The 10504-nt window shown below is 45.1% G+C and overlaps 1 protein-coding gene across 1 annotated transcript in view; it reads left to right on the top strand.

The window, feature by feature from the left end:
- Window positions 1–86: 86 nt before the first annotated feature.
- Window positions 87–10504, top strand: part of PLPPR2 (phospholipid phosphatase related 2) — a 53302-nt gene continuing 42884 nt past the window's right edge. Inside the window, exon 1 of the mRNA XM_058172877.1 lies at window positions 87–221. The gene's annotated coding sequence lies outside the window, so the exon portion shown is untranslated. The remainder of the gene's footprint in view (window positions 222–10504) is intronic.

Genomic DNA, 10504 nt, shown 5'->3' with positions numbered 1-10504 from the left:
GGGTTCCCACAGGAAAGTTTTATTGTTTTGGCTGCAACCCAGTAGTGAAAATGCAGCCGGTTCTATCTGGCTTGGGTAAATTGGTAGCGCTGGCGGCGGGAGACTCTGCCCACCTGCCCGGATGTCATCATGTCCATTTTTTACCCTCTGCTCATGCGCAGCAGGCTCTGTGCATGTGTGGAAGAGGCGCTTGTGCTCACATCTGCGAATCGGTAGCAAAGGTAAGTGGATTTCACATCTGCTACAACCCCTATCTAAGTATTTCCCCCCTCCCTCTGTTGTGTGGCAACCCTGAAGCCTCCAGGATGGCCTCAGCCATGATCACTTCAGGATTGATAGTTGCTTCCTCTATGCGGGCAAGTTGTGAATTTTAGGCCTGAATGATTAAGCAGCTCGCTAAAGTCCCAGAAAAAGAAACAAAACTACTAATAATCAAGTAACCCTTTCTTCTAAGATATGTCTGCATAATATAGATTTAGCAATCCACTCTCTCATTTCTAAATTTTACATTCTAAGACTAGAAATTTGAAATAAAATAATTCTTTGCCAGTATCATGAGGTATCCTGCATCAGATTACATTGGCCTTGGAAGTCTTGTAAGTGATCCTTCCACGTTGGAAGATGCCCACTCCCTCATCCACTCATTCCACTGCTGCCATCTCCAAATTCATGGTCTTTGATGCCCACATTTAGGACACAAGGCCAAGGATTGCCTTCTTCCTTCCCTTGATTAGAGAGACATTACTTTTCTACTACTTTCCTAGTCCGTAGTGTTGGAAAATTACTGGGAATCAATTCCTGTGGAGAAATTGAAAATTAGGAAGGAATCTTTTAAAATGAAAAATCTTTTAAGAAGTGTTTTTATTTAAATTAATAAATTAAAATTCATAGCTTCCATAATTTACAAGATTCATAATTATTACTGCTATTATTCTTATTAATTAATGTATATATAAGTTTTACGGATAATCTTTCTGTGAAGGATTTTAATTTTATCCACATTTTTCAAGAAGATCATACTTTAGTACACAATTTTTTAACTGTTAAATTAATTAGGAAGTTCCTATTTCCAGTAGCTTTTAATTGCTAAAAGTAAAAATATAATAAGCTATACTATTGTAAATAATTTCACATTAACTCTTTTGAAAGTATATAAGAATCTCAATTCTGGAATGCAGTCTACTGATACAGGGGAATATTTATAGCTCAGGTTTGAAACGAGGGGTCTTTGGTGCTCTCTGAGCTTGCTTATTTTCTTTTAGACGTTTCATTACCCAAACTAGGTAACATTATCAGTACCAGTGCTTTCTTCCACACATTTATATTATCTGTTTTTTATAAAAGCCTTGGAAAGTAAAAACATTTGGCATATAGATCTAACTATAGATCTATAGTAAATTTTCTTTTTATATCCACAAATTTAGATATTGAACCTTCCCATATAAATGGAAGTTTCGATTGTGATATTTGATAATGTAATTTTTAAAACAGAATCTACCATGCTGCTTGATTTTTTAAAGAATCTTAATGTTTTAATATTAAAACAATTTTTCATTTTCCTTTGCCATAGCTTTAATGTTGTCTGCCATTTCAGTTTGAAGCACTTGTTTAGAAACCTTAATATTAGCACTTCATCTTAATTCACAAATTAAAGGAATAAAAAGATAAACTCTACAGGTAGTCCTCGACTTACGACTACAATTCAGCCCAAAATTTCTGTTGTTAAGTGAGGCATTTGTTAAGTTTTGCCCCATTTTAGGACCTTTTTTGCCTTAGTTTTTAAGTGAATCACTGCAGTAGATAAGTTAGTAACATGGTTGTTAAGTGAATCTGGCTTCCCCATTGACTTTGCTTGTCAGAAGGTCACAAAAGAGGATCACATGAGCTTGGGACACAGCAACAGTCATAAATATGAACCAGTTGCCAAGTGTCTGAATTTTGATCACATGATCATGGGATGCTGCAAAGGTCATAACTGAAAAATGGTCATAGGTTACTTTTTCCAATGCCGTTGTAACTGAATGGTCACTAAACAAACTGTTGTAAGTCGAGGGCTACCTGTATTTACTTTATTTGCAGAAGATATACTATTATATTTAATATAATATATAGTTAGTCCAGAATGCAGCTGCGCGGGTGATAGAGGGAGCTACGCGTAGCTCCCATGTAACACCGCTCCTGCGCAGACTGCACTGGCTACCTGTGGCCTTTCGAGTGCACTTTAAGGTGTTGGTTACGACCTTTAAAGCGCTCCATGGCTTAGGGCCTGGGTACTTACGGGACCGCCTGCTGTTACCACATGCCTCCCACCGACCCGTACGCTCTCACAGAGAGGGACTTCTCAGGGTGCCGTCCGCCAAACAATGTCGGCTGGCAGCCCCCAGGAAGGGCCTTCTCTGTGGGGCTCCACACTCTGGAACGAGCTTCCCCAGGTTTCGCCAAATACCTGACCTTGGACTTTCCATGAACTGAAGACACACCTTTTTATCCGCGCGGGGCTGGCTTAAATTGAATTTTAAATGTTAAATTTTATTAATTTTAAATGGGGTTTTTTAGTGTATGGTAAATTTTTAAATTTTCAGGCTAATTTAAATAAGTTTTTTAAATTCCGTTTTAATTGTATTTTGTATTGTTCGTTTTATTCTGCCTGTACACCGCCCTGAGTCCTTCGGGAGAAGGGCGGTATAAAAATCAAATAAATAAATAAATAAATAAATTAATTAATTAACTTTTTCACAAGTTCTAGTTATTTAGCAAAATACATTAGGATGGAATTGGAAGAATAAACTGAAATATCAGGCCTAACTGAGTTTTCAAAAGTTTTCCTAACTTCTCCAAATGATATCTAATATATTTAATATAACAACTTTATTCCAGTTTTTTAAAAAAAATGAAAAAATGGAATGATAAATTTTAAAATATTTGAACATTGAACTGCATTGTTCAACAGTTAACATTGAACAGTTAAAATGATAAGTCTTTCAAAATATTTTTTTTAAATTTAAAATGTAAAGTACTTCAAAATTGTGACCTGTGTTTGAAAATAGAATTTGTTTCACTGGAATATTCATTGTTAACAAGAAGTATGACTTCAATTCTAACTGGGAATTTTTGAAAGGCACCAGATTAAGGAAAGACCCATTAGTAAAGAGGAAATAATTAGTTTTACAGGATACTCTTCAAGAATACAATGCAAGTGGTGTATGTAGCTAGTGATTTACTGATTTGTGGTGATGATGTGGCTTTTTGGAGGAGCAGGCTTCCTAACCTTGATTATGTCCAAGGAATGTTACTGAATTATACTTTTATGCATAGACCCTATTCTCATTTGGAATAGCATTACTGTATGAAATTTATAGCATACTCATTTTTGCTATGTATTTTGGAGATCAGTAGCATCAGTAGCAATGAAAGCTGTTTCCCTGAGCACCAGTGATGGATTTCTATCGGTTCATGCGAACAGATAGGGATAATTTGGCCTGGGTTGCCGAACCTTTAGCGACAGCTGGCTGGCCACACTCCTGAACCTGTCGCCCGGTCGCTGCTCACTCGCACCCCCCCCCCGTCCCTCCTCACTTCTCGGGTGGCTTGCCTGCCTAAGCTGCCTTCCCACATGGTGCCTGCCCTGCGCCCCAACTGAGCTGCCTCCTCCTGCCTACAGGTAAGTTGTGCTTGCCCCACCCCTCCCCAGAATTTGCTGCGCCCCCCCCAGTCCCCACCAAGTTCGTGTGGCTGGCTAAGCCACCACAGCCCAGCATGGCTCCATTCCAGGCCATGCTGCCTGCAGCCTAGTTTGCTGTGGGCCACCCACTGTCCCCACCAGGCTCGTGGCCTTACCTTCCTCCCATGGCTGATGGCAGAGGGGAAGGCATGCCAGGGCCCATGAGGAACATTGCTATTAAGGAGGTGTTGTGTCTTGCCCGCCTTCAGAGCAGCCGGGGCCTTCTTACCTGCTCCCCAACACTGAGGAATGTATGCCTTCCGGGCCAAGTCCTGGCTCCATGCCCCACAAACTGCAGAAGGAGCATCTCCTGCCCCAGCCCTGACTCCATGCCCAGGCAAGCGGGCAGCTAGACCCCTCCCCTCCTCCACAGCAGGTGAGCCTGAGGAGGTTTACTCCCAAGAACAGCTGATTGGTGTGACCCTCGCATCAGAAGATTGGAGGCGGAGGCAACAGAGGAAGGAGGGCAGGCCTTAATGAGTGCTGAGTCATGGAGCCACACCCCATGGCCTATATAAAGGAGCTACTTTCTGGCAGTCTCTGAGTCAGGCAAAAGTCAAACTTATCTTGCTGAAGTCACTTACTGGTCTCCTGCCTGCTCTGAGGACTTTGCTAGGACTTTGGGCAGAGCTGCAGAGGCAAGCCTGATTCGGATTTCCCGGACCCAGCCGTCAGCGGAGGAGTGGGACACGACATCTTGCCTGACTCCTGACACATCTACAAGATGGATCTGCAACAGCTGGCGCTGATTGTGCAGCAGCTACAAACAGACAACCAGCAATTGCAACAGCAAGTCGCCCAGCTGACTGCTCAACTGGCTGCTGGGAATGCCCCAGCAGTACAACCTCCTCCTCCTCCTCCTCCTCAGCGCCACAGCCCGGTACGGTGCGGAGAAGTTCTCAGGGCGGATGGAGATGTTCCCGGCCTTCATGGCCCAGTGCCAGACCTACATGGCAATGCGGCGGGGACTTTCCAGATGACCGGGCCAGGGTGGCCGTGATGAACCTGTTGTCTGGCCAGGCTGCGCGGTGGGCCACGCCCTTGGTGCTCAGGGACAGCCCCTTGCTGGCGGACTACCAGGGGTTCTGGGGCAACTTCGCCTGATGTATGAAGACCCTGTGCGGGCCCAGGCGGCTGCCTGGCGCCTCGGAGAGATCCAACAAGGGCCCGCCCCTCCGGGAGTACATCGCGAATTCCGGTTGCTGTGCCATGATTCGGACTGGAGCGACACGGCACTAGCGGACGCGTTCAAGAGGGCCTTCGGAAGAGCTGCAGGGCGAGCTGGCTCGGGTGGGCGCCGCGGACCCTCGTTGACCTGGTGCCCCTCTGCCTGCGCCTCGACACCCGTCTCCAGCAACGCCCGTCCTGTCGCCGCCCGCAACCGTCAAAGACCGTCGCCCTCCCTCGACCCGTGCCGACCCGTCCGGGCCACCCGCGCCGTGGCTGCCGCCGAGAGCCCATGGAGTTAAGGCGGCCAGGCCTCGCCTGGCGGCCCAGGAGGCGGGCGGGCGCCAAGGGGCTGTGCTTGTACTGTGGGAGCCCGGCCATTTCGCGCCGCATGCCCCAGGAAGCGGCGGAACACGTCGCCCGTCCCGAATCCCGGCCTGGCCAGTCGGGAAGCAGGGCAGGCCCGGCAGAAACCCTAGGCGGGCACGGATAACCCGCCAGACATGGCGGCGTGGACCCTGGGCCCCTCGGCACCTGATTTTGGACACCGGGTGTGGGTGGGTGACCGGCGGAAGGATCGGCACACGCGCTGGTGGATTCAGGGGCCACCACGAACTTTATGGACGGGCCTTCGTGGACCATTTTGGTGTCCCCTTGGTTCCGGTAGACCCTCCGATGGCGTCGAGACCATCGGCGGGAGGAGCTGGTGGCGGACCCATTAACCGCCACGCAGCCCTTGCGCCTCGCCATCGGGGACCACGAGGAGGCGATTCGCTTCTACGTGACAGCGGACCTCCACTTCCCAGTGATCCTCGGACTGGCCTGGCTGCGGACGCACGACCCTCAGGTGGCCTGGTCGCGGGCGCCATCTCGTTCCCAGCCTGCAGTGTGTCGACCACATCCGCCACACCTGCGCCCGGCCAGGGCGTCTTCACCCGGCCGTCGCCGTGCCCCGGAGCTGCAGGACTTCGCTGGCGTCTTCAGCGAAAAGGCGGACCGCTTACCCCGCACCGGCCCTCGACTGCCCGTGGACCTGCAACCCGGCGCCCGCTGCCCACGGGCGCCTGTATTCCATGTCCGAGCCGAGTTGGCGCCCTCAGGGACTTTCTGGACAAAAATCTGGCCCGAGGTTCATCCGGCCTTCAAGTCCCTCTGTCGGCCCGGTCCTCTTCGTAAAAAGAAGGCGATTTGCGCCTGTGTTGCGACTACCGCCGGCTGAACGCCATCACGGTGCGGAATCGCTACCCCTGCCGCTCATCCGGGCTGATGGACCGGCTGCGGAGGCCTCCATCTTTACCAAGCTCGACCTCCGGGGCCTACAACCTGGTGCGGATGCGTGAAGGGGCGAGTGGAAGGCGGCGTTCGGCACCGATGCGGACACTACAGTACACGGTCATGCCGTTCGGGCTGACCAACGCCCCGCCGTCTTCCAACATTTTATGAGCGATGTGTTCCGGGACATGTTGGATCGGTTCGTGGTGATCTACCTGGACATCCTGGTCTACTCGGTCCAGGAAAGTCACCTCCAGCACCTCCGCCTGGTCCTGCAGCGCCTGCGGAGCACCAGCTCTCGCCAAGCTGGAGAAGTGTTTTCCTCCGGTCGTCCATTGAGTTCCTCGGGCACATCCTCTCACCCGAGGATCGCCATGGACCAGCGCAAGGTGGAGGCCCTGAGCAGCTGGGAAGCCCCGCGTCGGGTGAAGGATGTCCAGCGGCTGCTGGGCCGCCAGTACTATCGGACCTTCATCCCGGGCTTCGCCACGCTGGCGGCTCCGCTCACCCAGCTCCTTCAGAAGAAGGTCCCGTTCGGTGGGGTCCCCGCGGGAGGAAGCCTTCACGGCTCTCAGGAAGGCTTTCGTCACCGGGCCCATCCCAGGACATCCCGACCCGCACCGGCCTTTCGTGGTGGAGGCGGGCGCCTCCAACGTCGCCCTCGCGGCGGGGCTGCTCCAGGCCCGGCGGATGGCGGCACTCTTTTCCCTGCGCGTACTACTGGGAATCAATTCCTGTGGAGAAATTGAAAATTAGGAAGGAATCTTTTAAAATGAAAAATCTTTTAAGAAGTGTTTTTATTTAAATTAATAAATTAAAATTCATAGCTTCCATAATAATCTCTCCTTTCTCTGGATTATATTGCAAATGTGGTTGTCATGAGAGTCTCTTAATTTACAGCATCCAGTTTGAAGAATTTACCTAGTATTTTCATTATAAAATTACTGCAAAACACTGAGGAAATATTTGTGATTGTCTGTCTCAGTTGTGGTTTAAGACTTTTCTACTTGATCTGTTAATTATAGGATGGTTTATTTTATATAAGAAAAGATGGGGAACCAGGTTTTTTTTTAAAGTAAATTCTGCCAAACACATATGGCTTTTTCCTAGCAATCAAAATCTCTAGTACTACCATTACTCTTGTGACAGCTATAGAACAAGGTTGATTTTAAATTTGTTACAAATACATATACATAATTTGCCAGAATCAGCAAATGGCAAATTAACATTTGTTAATCCTCTGGAGCGGTTACATTAGCTGCCTTTGAAAATCTCAAAGCTTTGAACATATCAGACAAAAGTATTTTTAGAGGCAGTCAACTATCACGGATCCGCTGTTAGACCCCTTGCAATTTGCATACCGAGCAAATAGATCAACAGATGATGCTGTTCATATGGCTCTGCACTACATCCTACAACATCTTGAATCTCCAAAGACCTATGCAAGGGTCCTCTTTGTAGACTTTAGTTCAGCATTCAACACCATCATTCCAGACACTCTTCTAACTAAGCTAAACCAGCTACAGATACCTGAACAGACTTGTAAGTGGATCACAAGCTTCCTAACAAACAGGAAGCAGCAGGTGAAGCTAAGCAGAATCACATCAGATACCTGTACAATTAGCACAGGGTCCCCACAAGGCTGTGTGTTGTCCTCACTTCTCTCTGTATACCTATGACTGCATCTCTAACGATCCACCTGTTAAACTACTGAAGTTTGCAGATAACACAATAGTGATCGGTCTCATTCGAGACAATGATGAATCAGCATACAGATGGGAGGTTGAAGATCTAGCCTTGTGGTGCGACCGAAACAATCTGGAACTGAACACACTCAAAACTGTAGAAATGGTGGTGGACATGCTCACCAAGATGGCACACTTCATCCCGTGCAGCGGGCTGCCCACCGCCACCAAGACAGCCCGTCTCTTCTTGCAGCACGTCTTCCGCCTCCACGCTATTATTCTTATTAATTAATGTATATATAAGTTTTACGGATAATCTTTCTGTGAAGGATTTTAATTTTATCCACATTTTTCAAGAAGATCATACTTTAGTACACAATTTTTTAACTGTTAAATTAATTAGGAAGTTCCTATTTCCAGTAGCTTTTAATTGCTAAAAGTAAAAATATAATAAGCTATACTATTGTAAATAATTTCACATTAACTCTTTTGAAAGTATATAAGAATCTCAATTCTGGAATGCAGTCTACTGATACAGGGGAATATTTATAGCTCAGGTTTGAAACGAGGGGTCTTTGGTGCTCTCTGAGCTTGCTTATTTTCTTTTAGACGTTTCATTACCCAAACTAGGTAACATTATCAGTACCAGTGCTTTCTTCCACACATTTATATTATCTGTTTTTTATAAAAGCCTTGGAAAGTAAAAACATTTGGCATATAGATCTAACTATAGATCTATAGTAAATTTTCTTTTTATATCCACAAATTTAGATATTGAACCTTCCCATATAAATGGAAGTTTCGATTGTGATATTTGATAATGTAATTTTTAAAACAGAATCTACCATGCTGCTTGATTTTTTAAAGAATCTTAATGTTTTAATATTAAAACAATTTTTCATTTTCCTTTGCCATAGCTTTAATGTTGTCTGCCATTTCAGTTTGAAGCACTTGTTTAGAAACCTTAATATTAGCACTTCATCTTAATTCACAAATTAAAGGAATAAAAAGATAAACTCTACAGGTAGTCCTCGACTTACTACAATTCAGCCCAAAATTTCTGTTGTTAAGTGAGGCATTTGTTAAGTTTTGCCCCATTTTAGGACCTTTTTTGCCTTAGTTTTTAAGTGAATCACTGCAGTAGATAAGTTAGTAACATGGTTGTTAAGTGAATCTGGCTTCCCCATTGACTTTGCTTGTCAGAAGGTCACAAAAGAGGATCACATGAGCTTGGGACACAGCAACAGTCATAAATATGAACCAGTTGCCAAGTGTCTGAATTTTGATCACATGATCATGGGATGCTGCAAAGGTCATAACTGAAAAATGGTCATAGGTTACTTTTTCCAATGCCGTTGTAACTGAATGGTCACTAAACAAACTGTTGTAAGTCGAGGGCTACCTGTATTTACTTTATTTGCAGAAGATATACTATTATATTTAATATAATATATAGTTAGTCCAGAATGCAGCTGCGCGGGTGATAGAGGGAGCTACGCGTAGCTCCCATGTAACACCGCTCCTGCGCAGACTGCACTGGCTACCTGTGGCCTTTCGAGTGCACTTTAAGGTGTTGGTTACGACCTTTAAAGCGCTCCATGGCTTAGGGCCTGGGTACTACGGGACCGCCTGCTGTTACCACATGCCTCCCACCGACCCGTGCGCTCTCACAGAGAGGACTTCTCAGGTGCCGTCCGCCAAACAATGTCGGCTGGCGGCCCCCAGGGGAAGGGCCTTCTCTGTGGGGGCTCCCCCACTCTGGGACGAGCTTCCCCCCGGTTTACGCCAAATACCTGACCTTCGGACTTTCCATGAACTGAAGACACACCTTTTTATCCGCGTGGGGCTGGCTTAAATTGAATTTTAAATGTTAAATTTTATTAATTTTAAATGGGGTTTTTTAGTGTATGGTAAATTTTTTAAATTTTCAGGCTAATTTAAATAAGTTTTTTAAATTCCGCTTTAATTGTATTTTGTATTGTTCGTTTTATTCTGCCTGTACACCGCCCTGAGTCCTTCGGGAGAAGGGCGGTATAAAAATCAAATAAATAAATAAATAAATAAATAAATAAATAAATAAATTAACTTTTTCACAAGTTCTAGTTATTTAGCAAAATACATTAGGATGGAATTGGAAGAATAAACTGAAATATCAGGCCTAACTGAGTTTTCAAAAGTTTTCCTAACTTCTCCAAATGATATCTAATATATTTAATATAACAACTTTATTCCAGTTTTTTTAAAAAAAATGAAAAAATGGAATGATAAATTTTAAAATATTTGAACATTGAACTGCATTGTTCAACAGTTAACATTGAACAGTTAAAATGATAAGTCTTTCAAAATATTTTTTTAAAATTTAAAATGTAAAGTACTTCAAAATTGTGACCTGTGTTTGAAAATAGAATTTGTTTCACTGGAATATTCATTGTTAACAAGAAGTATGACTTCAATTCTAACTGGGAATTTTTGAAAGGCACCAGATTAAGGAAAGACCCATTAGTAAAGAGGAAATAGTTAGTTTTACAGGATACTCTTCAAGAATACAATGCAAGTGGTGTATGTAGCTAGTGATTTACTGATTTGTGGTGATGATGTGGCTTTTTGGAGGAGCAGGCTTCCTAACCTTGATTATGTCCAAGGAATGTTACTGAATTAT

This window comes from Ahaetulla prasina, chromosome 2 (assembly GCF_028640845.1).
Source record: "Ahaetulla prasina isolate Xishuangbanna chromosome 2, ASM2864084v1, whole genome shotgun sequence".
NCBI lineage: Eukaryota > Metazoa > Chordata > Lepidosauria > Squamata > Colubridae > Ahaetulla > Ahaetulla prasina.
The sequence above is the reverse complement of the archived record's forward strand: the minus strand, read 5'-3'. Positions and strand labels throughout refer to the sequence as shown.